We start from the raw sequence: 26,629 nt of genomic DNA on the forward strand, positions 1-26,629 counted from the left end.
CCTCTTAACAGCATGTCCCAATGCTCTGCGCTGCTGAGCATGGCTCACCAGACACGAAGGCACTCACGTTTTTCTTTTGGGGTGTCAGGAAATGCTTCCTGCTTTCCCCCACTCTCATTCCTGGGCTTACATCTCTGATAGGAGAGATGAGATGTGCTTCCAGCTTGCCCCTTTGCCTCAGAGATGCCCTATTCCAATGCAGAGCTTGTATCACAAGGACACGTTGTCAAACAAGCCCCAGCACTGTGGCCTGGCTCGGTTGCTGTTGTGGATGCACAGCCACTGCTAATACATAGAACAGTGTGTCAGGCTTGTAGGGTTGGGTCTCCGCTGCCCCGGACCTGCACGGTCAGAGCGGCAGGGGCTTTTCCTCGTCCTGCATTGATGTTAATGACAAGTGCAACTCGTTGTCGTACTGCAGCCCCCAGCGCTGCGCGGGCAGCATAATGAGAGCTTACAATGAGAAGAAACCACCCCCTCAGGACGCTGCCTGTGCAAACAGAGCTGTGGGGGATTGGGGCAGGATCGCACTGCAACAATGCTGAGTTGTTCTTCTCAGAGACAAGCCTGGAAACAGCTTTATCCTATCCCTTGCCTCTCCTCCACTATGTCAGGCACAGGAATGCAGCAATTAAAAATCATAGTACTGGACAGAACTGTGTTTGTTTTACTCCTTCTTGTAAAAAAAAGCTACCTTACAAATTTCAGTGCGGGAAAGTTTGCCTTCAATCAGACTAAATGTCTTCTGATTTCATTTTATCCTATTATCCTTAACTAGCCTGTCTTGTATCAGACTATTGCTACTTTAGCTTTTCATATGGAGACACTTTCTTTAGTTCTGAACAAAAAAATCTTCATTTCTTTTTGGTTTATATACAATTCCTATATTTTTTTCCTCCTTGAAATGTATTTTCAACATGCACTTGAACCACAAATGTTACTTTTGTGTCCCAAATTCCTAAGCACCTCAGCATGTTTGGTACATGCACGTTCACAGGTACAAACCATCAGAAGAGGAAAATTATGCGTGGGAAGGTGATTTTTAGAAGCACTGTAGATCAGCATTATTTTCTCTTCATTGCCATTGATGATAAAATGCCACTTCCTGAGTTCAGGGGGAAACAGAACTGAGTTAATGTTAAAGTGTTTTGAAAATCCCACTCACTATGCAAAAAACCTGTAGTAGTAGATCCCCAAGGTGGAGATTTTATTTACTTCAAGACAGGCAGTTCAGACACAAAATGAACTATTGAAATAAACAAAAGATATCTCAGATAACTAAAACTAGAAAGCTTGTTTTAAAAGCTAATTCCCACTGTTTCCTATTTGTCATTTGTTTATTTGCTGTATTTCCCTCCTTGGACAATATAACTAAACCAGTGATTTTTTTTTTTTTTTTTTTTTTTTACTTTTCTATGCCCTTTCTATCTAAAATGTTTCTATTTTACATTAAAATAGGAAAAAAAAAGAAATAAAAAGGTCTCAGTTGAAGAGATCAAAACATCTGTGTCCTCTGTGACATCTACATGGCTCTGCCTCACAGAAAGACTGCGGTTCTGTAGGCAGAGAGATGCCTTGGAAACCCAAAACATACCACGAGCAAGACAATTTTGTAAGTTGGCTGTATAAGCAAGCACCTTTTTGTATTTTCAATTCTGGCATCTAGTTGAGCTGGCTATGGAGTACGTCAACAGAAATGAATCACTTTGTAAGCTATGCCGTAGATTTGCTGTGCATTAACTGCTCTGCGGCAGCTTTTTTTGTGCTTGCACTTACCTCATTGTAGATGTGATCCTGAAACTGAGATAAGAGTGTGCACTTGGGTGGCTATCACAGATTAACTACTGCAGTATTAATCCACTCCAGGTAGCTACCCATTGGATGGGAAGGGGTTGACAAGCAAAGCAACTTCTTCAGGGATGAAGGCAGTATTTATAGGCTAAGATCTTCTGCTTCTAGTTCCTTTCCTTTCCTAAAGCTTCTGTGTCATCTCAGGCTTTCTCCATTTTAGTTGGGTCTTTTTTGCATGGGACTGTTCTTCTGTTCAGATGACCTTTTAAAGTTTTAACCCGCTGCTCCACTGCTGTGTTTTGTAAAGTCTGAGTCTCACACTGAAACCATCCAAAGTCCCAGCGTGGTAACTACCTCCCTTTCTGTGCACCTCCTTGACCCTGAAGCCACAGAGGCTCGGAGGGGCTGTAGATGTTTGCCTGTGTGGCTGTGGTAGTGGAGTTATTTCCCAAATTCTTACAATGAATGCATCTGATTTCTTTCTGCGTTGTGCGTCATGCATATGTCTATGTATTCACACACACACTGCAGTAAGTTCTTTTTGAGCTGTGATCACAAATTGTTCTGTTTACACAGAAACCTAAAAATGCTGCACATACGTGTGTATAAGATTATAGGAAGCATTTGCATTATTTGTCAAGTAGTATGTTTTATTGCTCAGCACTGTGTAAGCAGGCAATAAAAAACTGTCTTTTGTGTGATTCAGACCTTTCCCTTCCCTCTGCACACATTCATCTTTTATTTTTGGAGGGGCACATAACATTTAATATTATTCTTACCCAGTAGTGGTACTGGAGAGTATTTTTCAGATGCTGTCTCCTCTATTTCCATTCAGAAATCTGTTTATTTTTCTTTAGGAAATAGGGATGGGTTTAGGAAACTAATTTCAGAATAAACAAACATGGATAAATGTGGAGCAGGTGCTGACAATTTAAACAGGGAGGAGTGGCTGCAAGATGCAAATAGATTTCCTCACTGCTCATCCCATGGAGGATGTAGCAGCCTTGCCTGAAGCGGGCAGGGCACAAGCCTTAGTTCTGTCCAGTTGCAGCTCAGTTAAGAGTATAAAAGTGTTCTCCTGCAAGCAGGTGTTTGTTTTTTTTTTTTTTTTATTCACTGTTGGGTAGCAAGAACAGGATGGATCTAGTAAAGTGGTAAAGGGACTCCTTTGGGAAGTATGTTTTGGATGCTCTGGCACTTCTTTCCTTTGATCCTAGGGGCTCCTAATAGTTTTAGAGATGTGATTATGCTGGGAGACCATTGTGTCCTTTGCTGCTGCTGCTGGAAAAGCATGCCTCTCACCCTTCCCACAAACAGCATTGCAGTGATTTCCCTTCTGAGTGCTGTGGGTAAGTGAATTACATGGAATGAGATTTCCTCTTGTCTCTAGATAAAGCTGAGTGATCGAGTATAAAATTGAGAGAACTTTGCTTTCCCGATCTATCATTGCCCTCCCTTAGTCCTCTCTGTTGTGTACCTGTGGGGCCTGATTCACTGCAGTTTAAAATGGTGTGAAGACAGTATAAAAGAGAGACTGCTAGCTCCTTAGTGTGAATTGTCTGTCCCACTGAGATGGCTGTTGCTTGCTAAAGCTGTGGCCCAAAGGGCTGCAGGTTTTTTCTGCCCTTGTTATTCTTTCTGTTTCACCAGTGCAGCAGGTCTCGTAATGCTTCCTCCAAGGGGAAGGCTGAGCCCATAATTCACACAGACAAAGCTGTGAAACATGTGGCTCCTTCTGCAAGGTCCGTGTGCTCTTGGTGCCCGCTTCACAGCTGTGTTCAGACTTCATGTCGGTAAACAGCCCCTCTCTGGTTAAAGCAGCTAAGCTTCTGATTGCTGTAAGCTTCTCTAAGACCTGATCCTACCTGCTCTTAAGGCCTGATCCTTCTCCTAAGAGAAGGGCAATTGGTGGGATGTACATCACATTAGCAGCAAGGAATAAAAGCTGGTTCTCTCTCACCCAGTTACTCTAGAGGTCATTGAACCAGCATCAGAAATGGATGAGCTAAAGCTTATCAGGAAAGTGCCTATGATTGCTGTATGGTTGGAGGGAGGAGTAAACATACAGGACTTTGGGCTTTGGAGTAGCATGCCAGCTTGCTAAACTAAGCCTCTGCTTCCATTGTAAGTAAGTGGAGGTTTGTCACAAATTTCTATGTTACAGAGGCTTCAGTGGTAAAAACAGCCTAACAACGGGGGCCAGAAAAATGACCTCTTTCCAATCCAGGACTGTAATACGATCTTTAGTTTGCCTGTGAAAACTCTCCTGAAACAGCTCACGCTCTCACCCCAGAGATCAGTTTTTGAGCACAGTGTGTGAGTCGTTAAAACAGGCATGACAGGGGGCAGCAGCTTGTGACCTTTCTGGGTAAAAGGAAGAAAGGTCTGGGACAAGCACAAGCTTCCAAAACCATCCTTGCTGTCTGACTGCACAGCATTTGTATGTGCAGGCTTTGGAGTTCTTCTGCAGGTATCTCTTCTGAGCTCATGTGGTGCAAATGATAAAACTGAAACCTGCAGTTGATGGTAAAGAACCTGCTCTCTGCATAGAGCTAGCTGATTGCAAAAACCTGAGTGAGAAACAGTAATTGCTTTCTAAAAAGATTATTAGATGTATGAAGTGGCTTTGTAAGTGCTCCTCTTGGAACAGGGTGGGAAGGTGGATAACTTGGCTGTTGGCTTGTAATCATCACCTGGGAGTCTGAGGCATTTTAACTGCAGCTTCTCTTCCTCAGTGTTCTAGGGCAGCCCCATCCTCTGCGTAATGCTGCTGGTGGTGGTCTGATCTCAGCAGCAGGAGGACTGTGATAGTTGCTGTTCCCCTTCCTACATGTTAAGTGACCTAGAAGGTAGACCTTTCCTTGAGCTGAGACCTTCTGCCACTGCTATCACTAGTGTGATATGACACACTGCTTGTTAGGTATTAGACTGTGAGATAGAAAGGAGAGATGGCAGCTTCTGAAACTGAAGCAAAGCTTCAAGCCTCTGTCAAAGTGTTTTAATCTTTCCTGCTTTTTAAGCTTGAGAAAATGATAACCTTTTCTTCATGACTACCGGGTTTGAACATTTAACTGTCTCAAATGCTATGAATCTGTTGTCAGTGGCTGGATCACAGTGTTTGGCAATGCTGATTTGACTTGTTCATGCTGCTTTGCCATCCTCCGAGCATTGGGTTGGGGAGGATAAGTGATCGAGGTGTGGTGGCACAGGAGCTGCTTAGGCTAGTTTTGCTGGTGTCCATTGCCTCTTTCTAGAGCATTTGGATCAAAAGGAGACACAAATCAAGCTTCTTAATACCTGTTTTCTCTATACCTTAAGAGTCTCCTTTGTGGGTCTGGCTCTTAACCTTTTGGCTGAGTATGTTGCTTGGTCACAGTTTAACTCTGGACTCATTTAACATTGAAAATGAAAGCCTATAAACCATGGAATGATTGCTTTGGCTGTGTGTTGGTGGTGTTTTTTTTTTTTTTTTTTTTGCCTTGGAAACATGATTAATTTTATCATATAATGTTCCCTGGACAGTAGGACTTCTGAGAATCTCAAAAAAAAAAAAAAACAAAACAAACAAAAAAAAACCAAAACAAAACCCAACCCCCCAAAAAACCCAACATAAAAAACCCCAAACCAAAACCAAAATTAAAGGTGATCTCAACTGCTGTTAAGTAACTCACTGTTTCTCTGAAGATAAAAACTCAATAGCCCAGGGTGAGGGGATAGAAACCAGCTGTGGTCACTGGGAGCCAAAAGAGCTATGTATACCCCTGTCCTGGAGGAATGGAATTGATAGCAGCAATAAAAACTGTTTGGCAGCTCCCTGGTCAGCACAAATACTTGTAGCGAGTAATTCTAGCTTTTCCTGTGCTCCCTGTTCTGGAAGAACAGAATTGCTGCTTCCTCCTCTGAGAAGTGGAGATCAGCGTGGTAGCAGCATGACTGACTAGCTTCAGTGTGATTCTTGGTGTGTGAAGACAAGGTGCTACCTCAGAGAAAAGCTGCCAACTACTAAATTGAAGAGATGACTATGACGATTCATGCAAGGGGAAAGTTCTGATGGAGAAAGGTACCTTTTTTTGGGTTTAAATGGAGGTGGGTGGAGACACCTAGGCAACAAATGGCTCCAAAGCAGGTAAAGGATTCTGAAGACTTCAGAAATGTTGCCATTGTAGATGGCTGCAGTATTCTCTTAGAAATAAGGTGAGGGTTAGGTAGGACACACAATTGCCTTGACTTAGGTTTTTTATCTCTTCTCTGGAATATCTTATGATAACCTTTTGGATCAATGGAAAAGATGACTTTCCATGAAGAGGCACTGAAATGCTTTCTGAGCTTACCATGTGCCATGTCAACTAGAACACCTGTAGCAGAGAAACATTTGCAAATGTTGTGAAGGACTTCTGTGGAGACCTCCTTTGCACTTGAAGCAAAAAATGTAGATGCTTCTCAGGGTAAGGATGATAAGAACGAGGATGGTCTATAGTTCTCTGCAAACTACAGGCATGCTTCACAGTGGAAATCAAGCTGGCATAGCTCCTTGTTGCCTGTCTCTGGCTGTAGATGCTGTGAAGAGCAGCCTATGCAGTGCTGTTCTGCCCCAGACAGCTGCCTTGCAGTGTGTTGTTTTTCCTCTTGGGCAGGATGTAAAGGGAAGGATTCTGTTATGACCCAAGGGATTGGGTTTCTCTGGGTCACTATAGAAACGCAGGTGGTTTGGAATGATGATGGTAAGGACTGTCAGTAATGGGGAAGAACTGAATGAGTTTCATAATTAGCTATTCATATGGTCCTGTGGAGCATGACACCAAGGCCTACCCATGAGAGATCTTCAGTCTTTGAAATAGTTCTACAGACATCTCTATGCAGAGCTACTGTCACTTTAAGTGGAACATTTGGAGGCAACATTTGTGCCTAATTTAGTAGCTTGTGCTATAAAAACAAAATGTCATTTACTCAACAAGCCATTCATAGTCTGTGTCTTCATCGTGAAGAGATTGCTCCTAGGTAGCTCTAGAACATCCCTAAAGATTTGATGAATTAAACTGACTTGTTTGTACTGTTTCTGTGGTACAAGCAATCTTTTCTTTAAGACAACTGTGTGACCCTTGTGGTGGCTGCAGCTAGACAGTATTCATAACTAACTCAAAAAAAAAAAAAAATCAAACAAACAAAACAACCCACCAAAAAAACCCCTTCATAATTCCTAAAAGGCATGTCTTCCATAGAAAGCAAACTACAGCTACTCATATGTTCTTTCCCCTCCTGCCCTAAGCAGGCTTGCAACTAGGATTTGAAATGCGGAGATCTCCTTTCCTGTGAACTTCATGTTGATTCAGGAAGTAGCTGGTTCGATATCCTCCTGGGAGGGAGGCAGTATTAAATATAATATCTAGTGATTGGAACTGTGCAAGAAAGCACTCTCCTATTCCCACAACTTGAGTGGAGTAATTTAAAGTCTCTCTAAAATGGGAAAGTAATAGAATAAACTGCTGGTTTTCAAAAAAAACCCAAACCAACCCTGTACTTAAGTCACCTGCTGGCTATGGCCATTTCCAGAAAGGTCAGATAAGCAGCTGAGTGAGTTGTTTCCCTCATGTTGACTCTGTAATGAAACAGTCCAGGCAGAAGACCTCTGGGCTTGCCTTTGCCATAAGGCAATGCTGCCTTATTGAGTGTGTTAGTCTCAATGTCTTAGTTCTGAACTTGGTAGAGCAGGGGCACTTAACTACAATACACCCTGAGATGTTGGTTATTCTGGTGTGATCCTTCCCCACGCCCTCATCCTGCCTTCTAAACCACAGAAGTATTCTCCTGTTGAAACTGATGTATATCACATATGCAATTCAATTTTTTTGGGCAACGAACTTTGTCATCTTTCTGACAGCTTTCCAGCCCTTACTCCAGGATGTCATTAAGTGAGACAATTTCCTCAGAACCAGCTGTGGTAGTCCTGATATCACCTCACCCTTTGCTACTGGGCATTGGCAGCACCTGCAGACTTCAGGGACGATGAGCAAGAGATTTCTTTGACATGTGCCAGACTTGGCAGGCTTAGTATGTTGTTGGCTACAGCTGCTAGTTAAACTCCTGGTCCCATGTTGTATAACTTATACTAATAGAACACAATTTCTGTCCTGAAGAGCTGCAGGCAATTAACACTCTGTATCTTGAAACCTACAATAGGAATGTAGCCTGATTGCTTGTTGGCTAGTAGTAGGAAACACTAAATTGTCTGAGGGGAAGAGGCATATGTGTAAAACAGGTCTTTGAGAAAGAGGGAAGCCAGAGCTGGCTCTGCTTTCCTCCTTCCTGACCAAAGGCAACTATGAGGAGAGGACAGATGGCAGCTCTCAAATGATGACTTACAAGGACTGCCTGCTGTCCTCCTGTGACCATCCAGTGTGCACCTGATGGTCAGTTCTCTATGGCCTCTAGAGGGATGAATGTGCCACCACTAACCTGGACTCATTGCATTTAACCAGGAGGCATGGTGAGAGCTGCTGACCAGGCATCAAAAATAATGCCTTTGTTCAGTAACAATTCCCCTTCTCTGCTGGTAGAACCATATTCTGGGTAGGAAGGGATTGGTGAAGGTTTTTCTATAAAATCTTAACTCTTGTATTCAAGGTAATCTAGGATTGGGTAAGTAATATAAAATATGATCAGCCTCCCTTGAGAAAGGCACTAAAATAGATTCTTGCCTCTTTCAAATATTTAAGATAAAAAAAAAATCAGATGAGTGAAAGAAATGCAGTAGAATCACCTTTATCTTTTGCGGCTGTACTTAAATGGGAATGAAAGTTTTTCCACAAGTCTGTGGCTTGGACTCCTCTAGTGAGACTGTCATGAAAGTGTCCCCTTTCATCTTTCTTCCCACACCCTCCCCATGTCACTAGACATTCAGGGAAGGATGCTCATGAGGGGGTTTGAATTTCCATCTGAAGTCATGCCTTTTTGACACTTCTGTAATGCTTATTTCTGCTTCCTCCTGTGCAGGAGGCTGGAGACCACAGGATATGAGAATCAGCTGGTGGCAGACAGCAATGCGAGAAGCCAGAACATTGGGCCTGTTGCACACCATAGCATTTTCAGATAACTTATTGGAAGACTTGTACAGGAGAGGCATTAAGGATAGATGATCCTGCCCTTCTGGGGATGTAAAGAGTATAGGTGACTTGACAAACTTTTTTTCTCTGCAAGTTTCTTCTGAAAAGTGCTTAATTGTTAGCATTTTGTCTTTGGTGGATTCTGCCTTCCAACAGGCTCTTAATGGACTGAATAAGCTTCATCTAATCTGAAACTCCTCCACCACCTGCATAAGGCTTGCTGCTCTGGTTGTAAAGAAAATCCATATAGAAACTGAGGGTGTTTAGTAGAACCCCTCTGTTATTTCTGTAGTAACACTTTTTTTTTTTTTTTCCTGGTGGAAGTGGCACAGCCCTAGATGTAAGCTCTGTGCTTTTGTGTCACTTTTATGATATCATAGAGGTGCACCAAACTCCTCTACAGAAATTCTGTGCAGCTCTGGGTTGAAAACAGCCTGAGGTAGTCCCTGATTTTAAAATTGGATCTTTAAGACTATCCTTGAACTTCTATCTATTGATCCAGACCTTGCTGTTTTCACATCAGTGTTTCAAATGGCTAAAACCATCCTAGCTACCCCCACAGTTTTAGTTCCTCCTGAGTTATCTGCTAAAGGTTAGGGCTCATCAGTGCTTTGGCAAATGATGAAATAATGCACTATTTAAGTGTTAATGTGGGGCTAATAGCCCATGTGGATTCACTTCAGTTCCTTCTGCTTCTTTCCTCCTAGGTTTGCTTTCACTGTAGTGCATCAGCCTGTGTCGCAGATGCTATGAAATCCTGCGTACCTCACTAACCTCCTGAGAGGTAAAAGTGCTTTTTTTTTGGGGGGGGGGGGGCAGTACAAAAATACGAGGCACCAACACTGTTTTCTGTAGCGAAGCTGTGGCTTCAAATGCTTTGTGCCCTGAAGTTTAGGGTGCCAGCTCAGACTGTGGATGTAGGTAAATCTATGCAGGGATTTCTTAAGCCATACAGTGTCAAAAGCTGAAGGTTATCTATGTATCTGTGCTTGTACTAGCCTTCCAGGAAGTTTCTCTGAATTTTCTGGAGCCTCTACAGTTGAAGACCAGATGTGGGGTTGTACTGATTTTTAGGCAACCACTGTATCCTTTGAGAATGAAATGGCATTAAAGGCCATTCAGGCTAAAATATGAGATGGCGTGGAAATCCATGAGCGTTTGTAAAGGCTAATACTTAAACAGGAGAGCTTAACTAATTGGTGGGTTTAGTTGGTCCTTTTTGAGGATAGGTACTCCTAACCAACTGACTGGAAGGAGAAGGAATGGCTGAGCCCATCTGTGTTCTGCCTCCTATTTCACATCAGGGTTCAAGTCCATCTTAGAGCAACTAAGGCCTACCCTATCACTTAACTCAGGATCACTTAATGATGTCTCCAATTTCTTGTGTTCTTCCTGAAGCTGCAGCAAGCTATGGAGTTTGAAAAGCATCATAGCTGGGATAAACTTGCAAGTTCCTTTTTATAAGTCTGCATGGGCTGTTATTATAAGAGCTTTCCTTCTGTAGAGTCAAGTGAATTAAGTAACCAGAAGTTCTCCCATGGTAGAGTGTCTGCCTTAATACTGACTTCAGGATGGATATTTACAAAGGGTTCAGCTTCACAGATTGCAACCAGTATTTGTAACATCAGTGCCATCCTGAGGAGCAGAGGAATGATCCCCTGTCTCCTGCTGCAGTTCTGGCCTTCATTAGAAGGCTCCTGTTACCAGCTCTCGTAATAGTTTATGTTGCTCTAGAGGTAAACATTGCTTAAGCATTGCTATTCTTCTGGATTATCTGAAGCAATGGCTTTGTTTCTGATACCTGCAGTGCCTGGATCCCTATCTCTGAATTACCAAAGCTCTAATATTCTTTGAATTGCTCTTGCTACCTTGTATGTGAAGTTTTTTTGAAGTGTTTAGAACATTAAAAATATTTTTAGAGGACATGATGATTCTGTAGACAAAGTATGTTCATCTGATCTGTATGAATATAAAAAAGGCATTTTTATGCTTCTCCTGTACCCAGATTTTTTTGGCCCTGATTCTGTAGCCTCCCTCCTCTTCACCCCTGTTTCAAAACTACTTCTTTCCTACATCCTTTAAAGTGCATTTTCATTCTACAGACACTCTAACCCTCATCTGCTCTGACAGCCTAAGATCCTTGCTGGTCTATTAATTTAATATTCATGAATATAAGCAGAAAGGGCTCCAGTCTTTTATCACCAACCTGTTCCTTGGTCAGGACAAGGGGCAAAGTCTTGCCTGCTGTGATCATTAAGCATTTCTCCTAAGGCCTGGTTAAGTCCATAACAAGTCAACTGTCTGCAGGGCATGATACCATTTACTTGTGTCTGGGGAATTTAAGACTCAGTGTGAAGCCTGTTTGCACACTTTGAATATTGACCACTGCTTTTAAGATAGGACACAATTTTTATGAAGTGTTTTGGGAAGAATTAAATATTTTCTTCTTCCATTTCACCCTTCTTCCCCTGTCCAATCCTAGTTCTTGAGGGATTATGTCAAAATGTAGACTTGAAACAAGCACTGAAAAATGGAGAGGCTCCAGGTACTAACCTGGAACTTGAAGTCAAAGGCAGAATGGGAGGACAGCGTTATGCTTGTAGCTAGTGTTATTTCCTAATGTATAAGTCAAGGTACTTACTAGGTGCAGCTGAGTTCAAACTGTTCCCTGTGTTATCATAAAGGTATGGAATATACTACAGATATTTAGAGAAATGTGACGGAGACAAGGCAGGTCCCAGAACTGCTGAAGGGGAGTTGGAAAATAAGATATCTCACGGCTCCTGAGTATGAAGCAGGTAGGGAGAAAGGAGTAGCCCCTCTTAGAGCAATGCTCGTGTTTGTCCCTGAAATTCATACTAAGTACTTTTGCTATCTGTTTTTTGGATGCACAAGAGTTACACTTTTGTGTCAGTAGGTGACACGAGACATGTCTGTGTCAGTGCATAGACAGCCCCTACAATCTTTTGTAGCCCTTTGACCATGTGTTTGCTTCAACTTGGAAAGTCCAAGTAGTGTTCCTCCCACAAGGTTAACCTCAATTTGAAAACAAAGTAACATTAATATTCACAATCTCTACCTATATACCTATTTGTGTGCTAGCAGTTGAGCATGATTCTTTCTTGTTGGAACTCAAGCCACATGTGACTAGTTACGGTGACACTGTAGGCCTAATGATACTAGTTCCACCGCAGTGCAACCCTTCTCCATTCCTTCCATGCTGGTTTTAGACTCTAGCACTACTTTGGCTAGCTGGGGCTGACTGCAAGGGCTTGGGAAGATTTATTTGGAATTCAAAAGGATTTTGATCAAGTGGAGATACTGTCCAAAATGAACCAAATGGAATTCAAGATGAGTGTAGAGATTTGCCCTTAGGAAGGAGAAATCAAATGCGTGAATACAAATGGGAGATGACTCTCTCAGCAGAAGTACTAAGGAAGACCTGTTGGATTAAATGATCTGCAAATGGGAAGTCTTATCCCACCTTCAAAGGAAAATGTGGCAGAGGGGAGAAACAGTCCTGAAGGAAGGATTAGAGTAATGCTTGTATATAGGGAAAGAGGGGAGTACTTCTAAGGAGGCTTTAGCTGGAGCATTTTGCTCAGCCTTGGTAACAGCTTTAGAGAAATGGGCTTTAGTGAAAAGGAGCATTGTGAGGACAGCCTCTCAGAGGAAGCACTAAAATACAGAGAGATGGGAATATGAGGACTCATTTATTGGAGACTTAGGGATAGGGGCATGAATGTTATCTGTATGGTTGAGGAGAGTATGAAGTAAGGGCAGACAATTCACTCTAACAGATGCCTCAAGAAGGCATTAGAATCATCCTCAATTTATTTTTTAAGTGGTTGGATAAGGATCTTCAGAAATAGCCAAGGTAAGGCTGTCTCTGCTTCCTTAAGGAAGAATAGGAGGGGCTTTCCAGCCCCACATTTTCATGATCTGTCAATGATTAATCAGATGATGACTACTTCATTTGACCTCAAGAGAAGATATTCTTAATTTCTTAACCAAAACTGCCATTCAAGAAAACTGAGTAGTGGCTTTGGGACCTTCCTGCTCCAGCTTCTCATTTATTCCTTTTTATTTGCAAGTTGTGTTCTCTGGGCAGGGACCAGACAGTTGCCGTGGTGCCAAGACTGTCCTCCAGGGTGCTAGTATTGGAGATATATCCAGAATTTACAGTGTCTGCTCATCTTTTTGCTTGTCTCCAGAATCAATGTAACTCAAACTTATTTGTAGGTCTCCCATTCAGGGTCAGAGTTCAAGAGTCATCTGCTTTCTGAACTCCACCTTGCTCTGTTATTCTGTTTTTTTATCTTGGAAGAGTTGTTAGGAAGTAGATACTGCAGGCACTAGCTGACAAACTACACACTAGTAAAACACTGACCTGAGAGACAGCTAGCAACTGAGGCTGCGATATGAAAGTAGAAAATCCTGTAAACTGCAGTTGTAAATGCACTGCAGGTGAAATGGCCTTCCTTGCATTGCTGCAGCAAGACTAGGACTTCATCAAAGGGTAGCTTACAGGATATGTCAATCTTGTGTACAGCTGCAGTTAAAGAAAAGACAGGCCTTAATAAATCTCTTCACTGAAATATGCTTTCCTTCCCTCTCACCTCTGCTGTCAATGGCTTGCTTTCGGTTACCTTTCTAAAAGGAGTGGTTGTACGTGCAGAAGAACCTGAAGATTATTTTCCTACCTGTCCTCTTTCCTTTAGTAACTTGCTCAGTCTTTCACTCTGTGCCCCAACAAAGGTTGTTTTCCCAGAGAAACTGGGCAGTAGCCAAAAGGCCACAGTAGTTCAGTGACAGTATTGAGTGGCTGAACTGAAGTCTTTGGAGTAATTCTTCAGAAATATCTTGGTTAGAAGGAAAGGCATGGCCCAGGCAATAGAGGCTGCTAATCTTACTTTTCCCCATGGTTACATGAGCTCTGGGAGCATGATATACCATCACATACAGCTCTCTTGTGGCAGATACATAACTTTGTTCCAGTTAATATGGAGATAATGTGGGCAACCTTTTTTCCTGTGAAGAGAGGGAGTTGCCAAGATGACAAAAAAATTCTGCAGGACACAGAGGTGACAGTTTTCTCCTTTGTAAAATAATCTTTCTAAATATCCTGGGCAACTGTTATCTGCAGCGTCAAATATTGACTGTGGCTGTTCTTGAGGTGATTTCCAAGTACTGCTGTGGCAAATGAAGTCCCAGGGACCCATGGTCTCGGGGTCCTTCATACAGCAATCACCAGAAGTGGAATAGGTTGCAGGGAGCCTCCTGCCATCCTGAGCAGGGAGCGAAGCAGCTCAACTGGATCGCTAACTCGGAATCCTAGCATGAAGTATTCTTGTAGTACGTAGCAAGTTTTTTCCATATACTTCCATATTCTGTTTTAATACTGTGCTGCTAATTGTAACAGCCATGTACTGTGAAATTTGCTCAAGATGCTCAGTAAAATATCTTCTGACACTTTCAAACTTTTGCTCTTCCTGAGCAGTTTAAGACTATTGTCCTAATACCTAGGTGTCTGGAAAATCTGAACTGTAGCTGCCCAAGGGTGGGGTAAAGGAGGATGGTGGTAGGGTTACAATTGCTGGTAGTTTATAGTTTGAGTAGTTTCTGACTAGCAGCTACAGCTAATGCTGTGACCATGGGGGACTGTGACAAAAGGTACTTACTGTTTTTCCTTAAATGTATAGTGATAATATACAGTTGCTGATATGACTGCCTGAGGAGATCTTGGCGCTTTCTAATATAACATTAAGCCTTCTCCATGTACATCTTGCTGCATTCTAATGTGTCTCGCAAATGCTTCAGTAGGCAGAGACTACAGTGAAAAAGGTATCATATTCTCTTAATGCTATAGCTCAGTAACAACCTGTGTGAGATGCTTAGTCAGGCTGCAGCTGTCATGCTGAACATCTTTCCCATTGCAGGCGTTAACTTCATGCTATGTAGATACAACAGGGCCGTCGTCCTACCTGGGGGAAATGCGTATGTTAATAAACTGCCCCCCCACCTTACATTTGCCCAATGAGGTATCTCAAAATGCTGAGGCTTTTTTATTAATGTGCATAGTTAATTCACCCCCTTCCGGTGCGAAGGAGAAATGAAGACATAGATTTGAGATGGTATCGATTGACTGACAGCTCTGAGGTCTGGGCTTGTGTCCTCTGATTCCTTATCTGTGTTAGCCACTAGTCAAGGTACTTTTTCCTTACACTCAGTATTTTTCTTAGAATTTGATCATCAAATCCATTGTGAAATTCCAGAACTATTTTTGCCGGTGGTAGACTACCAACAGGCAGTAGATGATCTTTCAGACATAATGGGAAGTGTAGTGTAGCAGAAATGGAGGACATCCAGCATTTGACCGATCAGTGAAGATCTTACATCAGCTGCCTTCTACCTACTTTTGTTACCAGATTTCTGCCTGTGACCTGATATGCCTTGAAACTCTTAAAATTATTACTGCTTGTGTAATTTGGGGTAGTTACAGACCTAAATCAAATGTCTTCATAGATGGACCTATAAGAGCTTTAAATATGGGCTGCCTTCATTTGAAAAGCCCTTTGACTGATCAGAAGCCAGAGAGCAAGATCTCTGTCCACATCCAAATACCAAAATTCAAAACAGCCTCACTCCCAAACTCTTGGGGCTCAAGTGAGGTTTTTGATACTGGATGAGTTTGAATGGAAAACTTCAAACTGGCCACTAATCTTTTCCAAGTGAAATGTATCAAATTGTACAGTAACACTTAACTTTTTAAGATGCAAGTGCAATAAGGTGAAAGCCTTATAACTACAAGCAATTTAATGAAAACCCTTTAATCCCATTTGTCAGCGAAGCACTATGAGAGCCCCTTCTGTCAAACCTGTGCTTCAGACATGCTGTGGCCTCAGGCTATGTTTTGGAATTGAAGTTTTAGCTTCCTGAATCCCAACCTGATCGGCAATTTAAGTGTAGTCATTAGAGTGGCAATTTTGAGCCTCTTTCCATTCGTAGGCACTGTGGATGTGTTCACTCCAGGGGTGGCATAGATCCCGGTGCAGTGAATTGGGCCCCACTGGTAATAAACTTTAATTCTCAAAGTCACCTTTTTCAGATTTCCCCCAGGAACAGTTTATACCAGAGCTCCAAGGATTGAGCTGAAAAGTACTGTTAGACTATAGGCAGAGGTAATATATGATCTTTCCGCTCTGCCTTTCCCATCAGAGTGTTAAAGCTCTGCAACAAAAGGATCCATTCACTGTGGTGGGGATTGCCTTGATGTTTATATGTCCCCTAGTGCCAGGCTTATCTCCTTTAGGCAGAAATGCAGCTTCCTGTTTATTTCCCTGTCCCAAATCCAGCTGCATCTCCCAACCTTTTAATGCATCTCTTCATAGAGAGCAGGATGGTAAATCTAGCCACAGAGCCATGTGTGCTAATGCTGCTCTGTGTTCATACTGTCTGCTTTGCCCAGGAGCAAGACTTCAGACCTCAATTCACCACACGCCTGTCTAGCTACTCATGTGAGGGTGGCATCCCTCGTAGTCTAGTATTCACAGCCTTGCTTCAGCTAGCCCTCTTTGAAGGAAAATACTCTGTGTAGCTCTTCAGCTCTGGTGTTATTAAATGAGAAGCAATGGTGTGAAAATGCCTTTGGGCTCCGATACATTGCAGATTATTAATATCAGGAGAGAGACTTAGGTTGGTACTTCGCTTTCTTCTCTACCTGAGGAACTGATTCCCTACTGCTTTCTGGGAAATTCTCAGTCTGTCCCTGACAATGCCTTGTATATCCTCACTGTGGACTTCCCTAGCTGTTTTGAGGGAACCAGGGGAGATTGGAAAGAGAAAGGCTAATAATGTACACTTCTTATGTTGGAATGGGAGGAGCTACAATAAAGGTGCATTAAAGGTAACATAACTGAAAAGGATGGAAGAGAACTAATAGATATGCTAAAACTGGAATGAATGCAGAAGTAATAGCAAGGTCTGGATGTGGAAGGACCGGAACGACCAGGAGAAAGTGGGCTGTAAGAGTGGCACGTGGTATTGGCACCTGCAGTAGCAGGTCATTCAGATTCCAGCCAATCTACGTCCAGCTTCCCAGGATGCCTAGGTCAACGAGACACAAAAAGGAAAGCCTTCAAGTTATGAAGGGATGCTGGCAGGAAGGCAAGTGGATAAACTAACTCATGTCTTGGTGTCTGAATGCTGGACAGACCACTTCTACTCATGTACCTTACTGCTTTGTGAACAGGAGGCAAAGACGGTGTGAGTAAAATCCGTTTTGGTTTTGAAACAGACACTCTCTCCTCTGAGGTCTCATATCATGCCTGTGATGTTCCAACTTCATTTGCTACCCCACCATTCTCAAAGGCTGAGTCAACGCTACACTGTGCAGATTTATATCCTCAGTGCCATCTCTAGCTAAGCAGCTTGAGTCTCCATCTATCCTTCCAGCAACAGAGCTTTTCCTAATGTTTAAATCAAATCTCTTTTGCTGCAATTACATCCTGGAGGTTCTTGCTTGGTCTGCCACAGACATACAGAACATTTAATCATTCAACTTTTTAAATGAAGTTTTACATGTCATCTTGCCCCTGCCTCTTCTCTTTTGCTTAATGAGCCCAACCCTTGATCTTTATTCATAGTTATATTTTGTAGACCTCCAGTCATGCCTGTTCTCCACTGGAATAGTTGTAATTGATGTGTGTCTGTCTTGAGGCAGGATGTCACCAAACTAGGTGTGGTACTACAAATAACAATTTGAGAGCACTGAATATGGTGGAAAAGTTGGTACAAACTCGCTAATGAGGAGCTAGATCATTAGAGAAAACAGAAACTAGTGAGATGACATTTAATTGGTAAACACAAGCCGTTGTAATTGATTAAGGGTGAATACAGAACTAGATCTGCAAAAAGTCTGTGCTTTTTCTCTTTTTAAATAAATTATTGGTCTTTTGAGAGAAGCCAATGAAAATTTCAGGTTTTTTGGGGGGGGATCACATTCTTTGGTTCTGAGTGAAATGATTTGTTTTGCTTTTAAAGTTCTGAGAAAATTTATCAGAATTCTAAGTACAATGGTTTCAAAGTACGTTATTCTGCTTTTAATACATTGAAGTAAGATGCCGTGAAATTTGAAAGTGTTTTTTAACTAGTACACTTGAGTGAGCTGGTCATAAGTTCCAGAAACGTTCTGCTCCAAATCACTTCCCTGTGTGTGTGTGTATGTATATGTATATATATGCATGCATGCATGCATACATAGGTGTATGTAACATGTTTATATAAATATATATGTATCTATATATATATATAAAGTTTACCTATCCCATCCAAAAGATGCATTTACTTTGCATGAAGCAAAAAAGCAGCAGCATGCATGCATAGGTGTATGTAACATGTTTATATAAATATATATGTATCTATCTATATATATATAAAGTTTACCTATCCCATCCAAAAGATGCATTTACTTTGCACGAAGCAAAAAAGCAGCAGCTGGTGATGCTGAAAGTGGCTATGGGAGCTGCTAAGCAGAGGGCAAATCTAAGAGTGATCCAATTTGGGGCTTCATGTGTGAAAGTGTCATGGCATGGAGGTGGGAGGAACATCCTCTTTACATAGCTCTAGTGCAACCACTTTTAAAATGCAATGTTGCAGTTTGGACACTTCCAGAATATCTAGCAAGTTGAATGGAGTGCAGAGTAAGAACGTAATCAAGGGTTGGAGTGACCTTATTTGCAAGGACAGATTTAAATATGTACAGCTTGGCTAAGTTATGAAGAAAGGATTTGCACTAATTGTCTAGATATTTGGAGAGCTGTAAAACCCGGAAAGCACAGGCCCGATTAAGGCATCTTAATAACCACCTAAGCTAAAATTTCACAATGGATGGCAGAAAACTGCATGATGGTGAGATCTTAACTTGCTAACTGGTCTCCTTGGTGAGACAGAAGGCATTCTGTGGCATGGGGCTTTTGTAATGTGCCTGAAAAAGAGCAGCAGCAAATGCGGGTACACATCCCTCCCTGTGGAAGCTCTCCTGTACTGGCCAAGAGTTCCAAGTGAGCCAATATTCCTTCTTCCAGATAAATATGCTGCATAACGGCAGAGTCACTTTTCTGTTACAAAATCTTCAAAGAGAAGCTGTGGTTAAAGGGGTGAGTTTTGATGATTTCTTCAACTTGGAATCATTCTGAATTTGTTGAGACATCTCATTTTTAGGTTAAATGAAAAATTCTGGATTCCTAGTTCTCATCAGACTGTTCTGAAATCTGTCTGAAGTGTGGTCAGTGTTCAGAGAACCTCTAGTCACAGAATTATTCAGGTTGGAAGGAGATTGTCTAGTGTAATTCCCTTACTGAATGCAAGGTCAAGTACAGCATGTAGCTCAAGGCTGGGTCTGGATGGGTTTTGAATAGCTGCTAGGCTAGAGACTCCACAGCCTCTCTGGGCAACTTGTTCCAGTGTTTGACCACCCTCACTGTAAAAAGGTTTTGTTTTTCTTTGTGTAAAGAGAATTTCCTCTATGTCAATTTGCACCTGCTGCCTCTTGCTCTTTCTTTGGATACCACTAACTAGAGTCTGACTCTTCTTTACTGCCTGCCATCAGGTATTCATATTGATGAGACTCACCCTAAGCCTTCTCTTCTTGAGGCTAGACAATCCCAACTCTGTCAGCCTCTCATATATCAGATGATCCAGCTCCTTAATCGTCTTAGTTGCCCATTGCTGGATGCACTCAAGTATGCCTGTGTCTTTTATTGCATTGGGGAGCCCAGATCAGGGCACAGCACCCCAAACATTGTATCTCCAGTGCTGGGTAGAGGGGAAGGATCACCTCCCTTGACCTGCTGTCAATGATTTTCTTCACAGGAGGCTGCTGACTGCCTTTGCCACAGGGGCACATTGCTGGCTCATTGTCAGCTTGTTGTTCAACAGGACTCCGAGAGCCTCTTCTGCGGAGCTGCTTTCCAACCATTGTGACTCCAGCATATACTGGTGCATGAGGTTATTTCTCCCCTGGGTGCAGGACTCTGTGTTTTTCTTTGAGCTTCTTGAGGTTCCCATCATCTCAATTCTTTAGCCTGGCAAAGTCCCTCCGAATGGCAGTACAACCTTCTGGTGCATCAACCACTCCTCCCAGTTTTGTATCTTCTGCAAATTTGCTGAGAGTGCACTCTGTTCCATTGTCCAGGTCATTGATGAAGATGTTAAATGGTATTGGACTGCCTGGGGTACACCACTAATGACCAACCTCCAGCCAGGCTTTGTGCCACTGATCACAACCCTTTAAATCCAGCACTTAAGTCATATTTCAGCCTCAGTCTCCACTTATGTAGTCTGTAGTTCATCAGTTTGCCATTGAGAATGTTATGGAAGACAGTTTTGAAAGCCTTGCTGGAGTCAAGATAAACAATATCTATTGCCCTTCCCCCATCTTCTAAACTAGTTATTTCATTGCAGAAGGCTATAAGGTTGGTCAGGCATGACTTCTACTTCATAAAAACATGCTAACTACTCCCAGTTACTGTCTTTTTATCCTTAATATGTTTGGAAATGGTTTCCAGAAGCATTTGTTCCATCATCTTCTCAGGAATCAAGATAAGGCTGATGGGCCTGTAATTGCCCAAATCTCCTTCTTGCCCTTCTTGAAGATAGGAGCGGTGTTTGCCGATCTGGAAATTACCAGTGGAAACCAAGTGCATCAATCCGCTTCCCTTTTTTTTACTTGGTTTGGGAAAACTTGTGTTTTACCTGGAAAAAATATTAACACATTTTAAAGCTGTTTCTTGGGCTGGAAGTAATGCTTCCATAGTGAAGCTTGGGCAAGTGCAAGGAAGTCAGAGAGTGGAGTCAGATCCTGCAAGTCGTAGTTGGGAGCAGATAAAACTTGTGTTCACGAGCTTGATGCCACCGAACTAAGAGTGTTTCACTACTTCTTCCCTCTGTCATGCCAAAGGCAATTAGTGAGTAACTGGCCACCACAGCTGTCCTGTGCATCTGCCCCGTGACACCGAAGGGCTCCCTCTTTCAAACCGCTGGGCAGGAGGGGACTGCAGGACCAGCCTCTCCTCTCCTTGTTCTCCCTGCTGCTTTTGGTCTCTCCTTTAATTCCCTTTTGAAGGGCTGATATTTTATTCAGCAGCCCCTGCTGTGCTGGAGCCTGTGACAGAAGTTTCTCAAAAGCACTCCGTTGAAAAAATGATAACAGCTGGTCTTTGAAACTCTGGGAGTGCTAGTCGGAGAGGTGAGGGTGGCAGGGAGCAATGCGGAGGGGGAGAGAGAGGGGAGAGGGGGGCAGGAAATGCTCTATTTGTTAGGAATAATGAGGCAAAAATATGACAGAGGTTTTTATTGCAAATAATAGACAGGGAACTTCAAATAACAGTGGAAAGTCGTTAAAAAAAACACAGCAACAGAGTTAAATAAATGCCTAATTAGCCGGCGCCATGAAGGTGGAATTTACTGCTCCAGAGATTCTTAAGGGAGAGTCAATAAATTCACAGCTGGTTTTTTGGTGGTTTCTTTTTTTTTTTTTTTTTTCTTTCCCCCCAGGAACAGAAGAAAATGTGAATGAGCCCAGGGCTACTCTCAAGGTTTTGGCGGGATTTCTCTCCTTGTTGGCACAAGCTACAGCCTCTGTCTCGGTAGAGACAGGGCTGCCAGATCCATTCACCTGAGGGAGCTGGGATGAATTGTGAGCGGCAGGACTGAATGCTATGTGTGTTTGGGATTAAACCGATGAGTAAGCATGTCTGGTCCTAGGGCAATTCCAAGAAAATACAGGAAAAGGTGTTGCAAGTCCTGCATGCACCTTAGCATGGGTGTGTGTAAGACTATATATGTGTATATAGGATATCTGGGTATGTTACTCCTGTTCTTGACTTTTGCATAGGTATCTGAATCCTGCAGGTCTCTGTGTTGTGGGTTTGAGCTGTCACAATGTGAACTCTGACCCATGTGTGCATGTAGAAGCAGGCTGTTGCGTGTAGATCCCCGCACAAGAGGCGGCATGTGTGTCCGCTCTGCCACGCATAGACAGAGTGAGGCTGCTTTTTAAAAGGTAACAAACTATACATGTCATTACAGCAGCAGCAAAATTCTATAATGGTATACCTACACAAGATACCTATCCTTTTCCCCTTCCCTCCCCAGTGCTATCCATACCAGACCTGTGTAAAAATGTTCCTCTCAAACACTTGTTTCCAGGAAAAAATGCAGGTTTGTTCTGAACTATTTCCAAACTGTGTTTCCCTAGGGTGCATTGCTTTCACGGATTGCCTTTCCAACACCCTCTTCTCCACAGTGTGCTAGGTACAACTGAAGACTTGTAAAGCCATAAGGCAATGCAGTCAGCTTTGTCTGGTCAACTGGAGGCACCACCCTGTGCGAGTCCTGTGTCTCAGTGTGTTACTGGAGCCATAATCGGGCCAGGAAGCAATTCCAGTAAGCAGCTGTGTTAGAGGAACATTTAGTTTGCTGAAACAATTTAAAATAGAACACTTCATGCTACTTCTGTAAAACTAAATATTTGCTTTTGAAATAATCAAAAAGCTTTGTTTTAATCAAAAATGCCAACGTTCTGAATTGGAATTTCTATTCCATGGGAAAGAGAAGAAATTTCAATTTTTCATCACCAGCTTACGATGAAAAAATCTTTAGGTTTCCCAAGAGATGAAAAAATTTTAATCTCACTAAGATTTTTCTCTGCATTACATGGTGGCTCCCATAAAATTATCTACAGAACAGAATTGTTTTCCTTCCCAGCTTCTAACCAAAGCACAGAAAAGGCTGCTGCACTTCATGCCACTTGATTTGAAGCAGCCAGCTCTGTAGTCTAAAGCTTCAGAGGTTCAAAACCAACATCCAAGTGAAAACAGTGTTGTCTTCTATAGAGCTCTGCCTGCTCGCCTAACCACGCTACCGGTGGAGCAGACACCCACTGTTGGGGATGAAGGCATCTGTAACTCTGCCAACATCAAACCGGCCATGTGAAGGCAGATAGACTTAGTCCACCAGGCAGTTAGGCAGCCTGAATACGACCCCTCTACTGCTTCTCCTACACCCAAAATTTTTACGCCAAGCCTGATTTTTTTTTTTTTTTTGGCTACATTTGCAAAAATACAGACCACAACTTAGAGCTGGATGGCCAGAACTGAAGTACAGTAGTGTAAGAAAGAAGAATGACTCTACAATGAGAGAGTGTGAGACACTTCCTATTCCCATGGCTAAAAGACAAATGATTTCAAGAAGGAGCTTTCTCTCAGATTATCTGCCGTGATAAACACTTTTCAGCAAAAACGTAATGAGAAAAAGCAGTGCCTAACTCCAGGGGAAAGGAGAGAGACAACAGAGATCACATCGTGCTATCCGTATGCCACCAAATCAGCAATTGATGCTAACAACAAATGGACATGGGAGATAAAATCACAGCCGTGCATTGAAGCTTTGCTCTGAGAAGCCTATGCCTACCTCTGATGGAGACCTGGAGCTCTGCTTTCTCTTTACAACCATAACAACGTATATGCAGCTTATCTCTCCCAGTAAAATGCTACTGAGCAGAACGGCGTGCGAGCGCTGCGTGGGGTGGGTGTGTGAACGGGCCTGTGTGTGGGAGAACATTTATGGGCTTGCCTGTGAGGGTATGAGCACCCCATGAGCATCTCTGTACCTGTGGCATAGGACTGGGTGTATCAGGCCCTTTGCGCCTGCTGTTAGGAATTAATAGGATTAGTCTAAGGTTTTAAAAGAGCTGCTGTTAAAGGCTTTTTGTGTTAGCCGAACATGTGGGTTACGGCACCTCGCTCTGCCTTGTAGGGGGGTTTGGTGGAAGAAATCAGAACAACCACGTTTACTGAGGAGCTGCTACAGGGTATTATCTTCGCCACAGATGGTATTATTCCTGCAAGTGAAGCAACCAAGGGGAACAGGAATTGGATATTGAGGTCACGGAGGGAAACAGCATGATGCACCACTTACATGCTGGGAGCAAATATTAAGGGATACTAGGGTTTGACTCATGAGGTTTTAAAGTAGTGCTCTGAAACGACCACACATCATCTATGCCTGGCAGGGACAGAGAGAGGGAGGGTTGTGGGATTTAGGGGACAATCACAGGCGCATTCTGCCTGTCATCTTGTAAGTCAAAGTTTCTAGAAGAATTATGGGAATGACTGGACCACCCCAGTGGATGTTGTGCAGGGGCTAGGGTGGGCTGGGAGGTGTGCAGGTAAGGACAGCATGCAGCACAGACTCAGCCAGGGCTGTCTCTCAGGATGTACTCCGTGCAAGGTACATCCTACTGGAATGCCTGGGAATCCTGAGAAAGGTTCCTCGTGGTTAGCAGGGTGCAAGAAAAGCAGCTGTGCTGGAAGGGGTGGCAAGACCGAGCACAGCAGCCTTTTTCCTCCAAGTGTGCAGCATGAGATCTTGGAGAGGCAGAACAAAGAAGGCAGATGCACCAGGTGGAGGAGTAATAGAAAAAAAGGGCAGCTGTAAAAATAGCCCATAATGTTCAATGTGCAGGAGAAAGGGTATGGATATTTTCAGGTGTTCTGGACTCTCAGTCCAGCCTGTTGCATGGCCGGAAAGTGAGCGAATGGAATCAGCAGGCAAACCAGCCTCCAAGAAGTGCTTGTGCTGTGCCAGGGCCCTAGTCCTGCTTTACCTGCCTTGGAGTTTGTCAGGTCTGTGCAGCCATGCATTCTGCATACAGCACTGCCGCATCTCTCCTGGCGCTGTCTGGGGTAGACAGGTTATTGCAAAGATGGGGCCACTGCACCCTTAAGTCATTGCATGCCTGGCAAATTGCTTTTGCTGTGACATGTCCATGCAGCCTGCCCTGACCTTGGCCGAGCAGTAACATACTGCTGTTTGTATCCTGCACTGATGCAGAGAGACTGAATCCTTCTTTCTGCTGGCTAGTAAATGTCTCATTGGGGGATTGTCACAGAAAGCACCAGGAAAATAAAATGAGGTTTTCTTTCAGACCTTCTTCTGGCTCAGAAAAGTTCAGGAGGTTTCAAAACAACCTTCTCCTTGCAGAAACTCTGAATCTCCCAACCAAGCTAGCATTGGTTGGACAAAAAGCCATAAATCAGGCTCTGACTCCTTTTGAAAGCATTGGGTTTTTTTCATCCCTGAATTTCCATTTTGTGATAGAATCCAGGAGGGTTTTGCACAGCAAGGCTGCATAATGCTGTGGAAAGGCAGGATACACTCAAGAGCACGCTCCAGAAGAATGCCCCTGAGATATTCTAAGTCAGCAGACCAGAACCGGCTCAAGGTTTGTTCACTGTTTAGATGATGTGGAGTGGTTTGGGGGACAGATTCACCCTGGAGCAGCCGCAGGCTGTTTCCTCCACCATTTGCTTCTGCCGTGCTGACTCCATTTGTCCCCTGCTCAGGTTGTGAACTGCCCCAAGCTGCCCCTACCACATTTCCTCTTGCACCCCTGCATCCTCACAGTGAGGCATGTGTAGGCATAGGAAAATGAGAAAATAAAGAGGTGTGCCTTCCCAGGGCCATTTGGCTGTCCTTGTATGTGGACAAGGTGTGCAGATTTTAAGCAATTCTTGCCCCTTGTGCTGCCCTTCCTGCCATCCTGGAGCAGCTGTTAGTGGGGTCACATGGAGAGGAACTGGATGGTGGATTGAAAGTTAGACTATGTTGTTCACCCTGTGTAGTTAGTGGAGACAAACACGCACTTTTTTGGGACAGGTTTATTTTTAAGCTGAGTCTCCTGGAAATGAACAGGTGAAACACTATGTTTAAGTGGCTGCTTACAGCCAGCTCTATGACAGTGCTCTGACAAAACTTATCTCTTCCTACAGCTTACCAGGATCCCCCTTTATGTATTTACCTTATCTGCTGCATTTGCGTGTGTTACTGGATCAGTGCAATTTCATGGGCTTACTGAGGACTGCTTTGTATGACCTCCCTGCACAGAGTTCAGGGAGCACTGCTCCAAAATACACCCATGCTGTGAACTCACCATTTGCACGGCAAGTTTATTTTCAGTCTGTTGCAAACATCACATTGCTGCAAACATCTAGAGTTTGGCAGCAAACTGTTGTGAATTTGCAGAGGGCAGCAGGCTTTGCTTAATGAAGAAAAGTAGAAGAAACAGACATGCATGAAAATAGAGGTATATGTGTATGAACACATGGTCCTAGCCAGAAAAAGTTTTTTAAATGGCTGCACTGACCCAGCTGGTGTGGGTTTGGATCTATAATTGCAGTGGTTCTCATGACACTTCCTCTTTCCAAAAGCTTTCTGGCAGAGACAACTTATCTGGCATGAACAACAGTGTGAAATGAAGATAAATGAAGAATATGGGCACATGAATCCCTAGAAGTACGCTGCGTTGATCTTATTCAGATGAAAGTTTTCAGGTACTGTTTCGTACTGTTTTTCCTCCTCTGTAATTAGAACAGCAGCAACACAAGTAGCAACTGAAGTAATCGGTAGAGGAAAAAAGCAGCCCTGCAGTTAGTACATCAGCTTAGGGTTAGAGCCCAGCTCATGTCGTGCTTCATCCTGCACCTTCACATCAGAGTCTCGATTTAGGCCTATTTTGACATGTGGCTCAGAGCATGTGCGCTATTCTGGCCAGTACTAAAGCAGCAGCTATAGCCTGGTGTTTCCTTTCTAAGTGTACCGGTGGCATTAGTGCAGGGCATGGCTTTTTGTGGCTCTACTACTTCTGAAAGGCAGGGATCAGCACATGTCCAGAGCCA

General features: G+C 43.2%; 1 long non-coding RNA gene across 2 annotated transcripts; it reads left to right on the forward strand.

Annotated features, from left to right (window-relative positions):
- Positions 1-2,789: 2,789 nt before the first annotated feature.
- On the forward strand, positions 2,790-24,690 carry LOC148055621 (uncharacterized). 2 transcript variants are annotated; one of them, XR_015704904.1, is made up of 6 exons: positions 2,790-2,879; positions 3,009-3,140; positions 8,782-8,955; positions 9,599-9,675; positions 9,890-9,974; positions 10,462-10,598. It is a non-coding gene; the product is annotated as an uncharacterized LOC148055621 (long non-coding RNA). The 2 variants fall into 2 exon arrangements; XR_015704903.1 differs by lacking the exons at positions 9,890-9,974; positions 10,462-10,598 and adding an exon at positions 22,150-24,690.
- The last annotated feature ends 1,939 nt before the right edge of the window (positions 24,691-26,629 follow it).

Source organism: Nipponia nippon, unplaced genomic scaffold (genome assembly GCF_047370975.1).
Source record: "Nipponia nippon isolate SJK-2023a ecotype South Korea unplaced genomic scaffold, ASM4737097v1 scaffold_2, whole genome shotgun sequence".
Taxonomy (NCBI): domain Eukaryota; kingdom Metazoa; phylum Chordata; class Aves; order Pelecaniformes; family Threskiornithidae; genus Nipponia; species Nipponia nippon.